Source organism: Bos indicus x Bos taurus, chromosome 15 (assembly GCF_003369695.1).
Source record: "Bos indicus x Bos taurus breed Angus x Brahman F1 hybrid chromosome 15, Bos_hybrid_MaternalHap_v2.0, whole genome shotgun sequence".
Taxonomy (NCBI): Eukaryota; Metazoa; Chordata; class Mammalia; order Artiodactyla; family Bovidae; genus Bos; species Bos indicus x Bos taurus.
The window spans coordinates 37,272,902-37,276,671 of record NC_040090.1 but is presented as its reverse complement, the minus strand read 5'-3'; the positions used below and the strand labels follow the sequence as shown (position 1 = coordinate 37,276,671).

The 3,770-nt window shown below is 39.3% G+C and overlaps 1 pseudogene; it reads left to right on the top strand.

Moving 5' to 3' along the window:
* The first annotated feature begins 208 nt into the window (after window positions 1-208).
* LOC113905015 lies at window positions 209-3,200 on the top strand (annotated as a pseudogene).
* The last annotated feature ends 570 nt before the right edge of the window (window positions 3,201-3,770 follow it).

Below are 3,770 nucleotides of genomic sequence, written 5' to 3'. Positions count from 1 at the left end.
AATGATTGTTAAACATAGGATATTGAATTAAACCACTGTAAAATTCATTAAATATTTAGTGTTTACTATGTTCCAAGCACATTTCTAGGTATCAGAAATTGAGAATTGAGCAAAATAAAGGCCTTAATTTCAGAGGACAAATTCTCAGGAATATAATCAGGAAAGTTGGCATGCTTCTTCTGGATGAACTGTGGGATAAAGGAGCACAATGGTCAAACCTTCCCAAAACCAAATTGGTGAGGACACGATGTAGCAAGATGTTTTCATGATGTATCCTACTATTTTCTAATCTTGACTGCACATCCTGGGAGGAAAAAGTTGGACATACAACCTCAGTATGTATTTGCAAATTATATGCATGTACTTCCCCGGTGGTGCTAGTGGTAAAGAACCCGCCTGCCAGTGTAGGAGATGTAAGAGATGTGGACTTGATCCCTGAGTTGGGAAGATCCCCTGGAGAAGGGGCATGACAGCCCACTCCAGTATTCTTGCCTGAAGAATTCAATGGACAGCGGAGGCTGGTGGGCTACAGTCCACGGGATCACAAAAAGTCGGACATGCCTGAAATGACTGAGCATGCGTGCACTTCTACTATGTGAAACACATACACAAAAATGGAAATTCAGAAAAGTTGCTCTCTAAGGCCCTCTGGGGCCGAAGCAAAAGCTCAGGGCACACATGGTCAACCATTGAAGGGTGGTTTAATTCCAAGTAGGCATTAAAGGATCATTTTTAAATGCAGGTAAAATCATGGCTCTCATACAGATATAAGAATAAAAATGAGTTTAAGATTTTATTTAACTAATTCATAGAAAATAAAAGTGATACAATCAGGTCAAAGGAGATTACCAAGAACAGACACAGTTAAAAGTCAGGAATATGGAAATGTACAAATAGAGCAAAAACTGATTTTTTGACTGTTTCTCTCTAGAAACAGAATTTGTTTGCATGTCAATAGACAAAAATTATCTGGCATTGCTATCAGTTATCTACAGTTTACAGAATCAGAATCAGACAACTCAGGTGTGCTTTAGAATAAAAACTTATTTTTCCATTTATGTATATTTTTTCCTTATAGTCTCCCCACTTTTGATCAAAAAGAATCTCAAAGAATCCTGATCACAAAATGAATGTGGCCTTATTAGATATGGCCTGATTATTACATAGGTACAGCAAGAATGTTACCACAGAGGTTAAGTTTACTCTGCTGGAGGTTTCCATAAGGAATCTCAGGTTGGAATTCTAAAAGCCTCTATTACTCGCTGTCCTGAGGCTAGGAAGCCATGCCCAAGAAACTATCCACCAAGTTTCATCTGCAGGACTTATGATACATTGTGGTGACTTCTCTCAAAGTCTTCAAAACATCTCTAGGCTCCTGTCATGGAAGTGACCTTCCTTACCAGCCAGACCCTGTAAGTGAGGTACCAGGAAAGCATTGTTGGCAATAAAGTCACCCATGAAGTCAACCTTAGTTCCCTGAGATCTTCTTCCTTTGTCCCTGGGGTTGTGCCCACTTGGAGTGGCCTGGTGACAAGGTCACTGCTAGCATGAGCAGCTAGTCTTCTGCAAAGGAGCTGCTTGGTGGCTGCAGACATCAAAAACCAAGGACCTGAAGCAGCTGGGAGTTAGAGGGTGTGATTCTCTTACTCTTCTTCCAAACAGTCCCTCTATCTGCCCCTGATTCTCTGAAACCTTTTCCAAATAGGATTAACAGGCGCTCAGATCAGCTGTCCACGATGCTCCTGGTTGGAAATTATTCGATAAAGTCCCTCCCAGAGAGACTCTTCAGAAAATCCAAAAGCCCTTCAGCAGGGACAAAGCACGAATGAACAGGGAGGACCTGTAAATCACTGGTTCAGTTTTTGAGACTAAGAAACCTGAATTCGAGTCACCTCCTACCTCCATCCTGATTCTCGAGTATGGGCCATCATATGACTGATACTGCTTTTGTGTCCCATTGAAATCTTTGGCTACTACAAGAAAATCTTCTTGCTAAATCTGTGGAAGAAACTTGAACCTCAGTGAAAAGAACATGGGACCTCTGAGCTGAGCCTTAAATTGAGAAAGTAAAGCAGCATGTTAAGAAAAAAGATTTAAGAAAAAGTATTTCAAATGCAATGGTAATTTGGACCAGTGAAATACTGCCAGGCTGGGAAGTAATTCATAGTTAAGAGAAAGGTTGGAGAATTAAGGTGCAGGGATTGCCCCCTAGTGTTCATGGTAAAGCTTGGAGTCTCCTTGTATTAAGTGAACTGAATATCACTCCTGAATTTATGCAATATTCCTCCCTAGAGGAAAGAGATGGTGGGAAAGCTTCAATGAAACAAGTTCTATCTAAATATATACTTTTCTAGGATAGAGAATGTGTATCTGTTGATGGTCCAGTTGCTGGTCTGGAATTAAGCTCAATTATTGTATGACTTCTCCAGTGTTCTTGCCTGGAGAATCCCAGGGACGGGAGAGCCTGGTGGGCTGCCGTCTATGGGGTCGCACAGAGTCGGACACGACTGAAGCGACTTAGCGGCAGCATTGTATGCCTTTCCATCTTTCTACATCTTTCAGGTGGATGGTCCATATCACGATGTTTTATATAGTATCTTAGGAGGATATTCATACTGCAGACCTGATGTTGGTTATGTCCACGGGATGTCCTTCATGTTGGTAATGTTCATTCTCAGTTTGGAAGCAGTAGATGCTTTCATTGGAAATCTCATGCATAAGTCATTCCAGTTGGCCTTTTTCTGTGTGGATTGCAGCCAGATGTTGATATATTTTGGAACATTTGAAGTATTCTTTGAGGGCAGTCTCTTTACTCTTTTTCTTCATATTAAGTAGTCTTATGGTCTCACTCTAGACATATACTTGACAGATTAGATCTTCACACAGTATCACAAATAACTGTTCTGCTTGATCTGGCCAGTCCAGTCCAGGATGTATTTTGCAGAGATGGGGAGGAATATTTATTTAGAAGTGGGATAAGAATCCTCCAGTAATATGAAGACATTTTCCTTCAGATAGACTTTATTCACATAACACAGTTTCTAAATAAACTGTCAGAGAATCTCACACTGGAAATCTCACACAGTGGCTGCTATATTGCAGCCACTCAGATGTAGAAAAGCACCAACTAATGGACTTAAGTTTTGGGGTCAATGATAAAGGATATTGAAGAAGGAGACAAAATAACAATACTGCTTTGAACAGCTAATCTTCACAATTAACAGACCAACTGAAACAAAAAGAAGCATTTTTTTATAACAGTATTTTGTTTCCCAAGTAAGCAGCATGGAGAAAGTTGGAGCAGTTCAAAAGAAGCGAGAGATGGAAAACTGCTGATTTTGAATTTTGTGTCTGAAGCAACAGAAGCTTGGGGCTAGTGCACTGGGACGACCCAGAGGGATGGTATGGGGAGGGAGGAGGGAGGAGGGTTCAGGATGGGGAACACATGTATACCTGTGGCAGATTCATTTTGATATTTGGCAAAACTAATACAATTATGTAAAGTTTAAAAATAAAATAAAATTTAAAAAAAAAGAAAAAAAATAAATAAAATACAAAAAAAAAAAAGAAAACCTATTGACAATATTATTTTAAAAAGTTATTTTGTAGGGAGAGCCATTTTACAAAAGAGAAAGTGTAAATGGTTAGTTCATATTCCATAATTTGGGGTAACATTTGAATGCAATAATATTTTAAAATAGTTTTGGGGAAAAAAGACAATGGCTTGTCATACCCAACTAAATAAGCATCATTTTCAAATATAACATTCC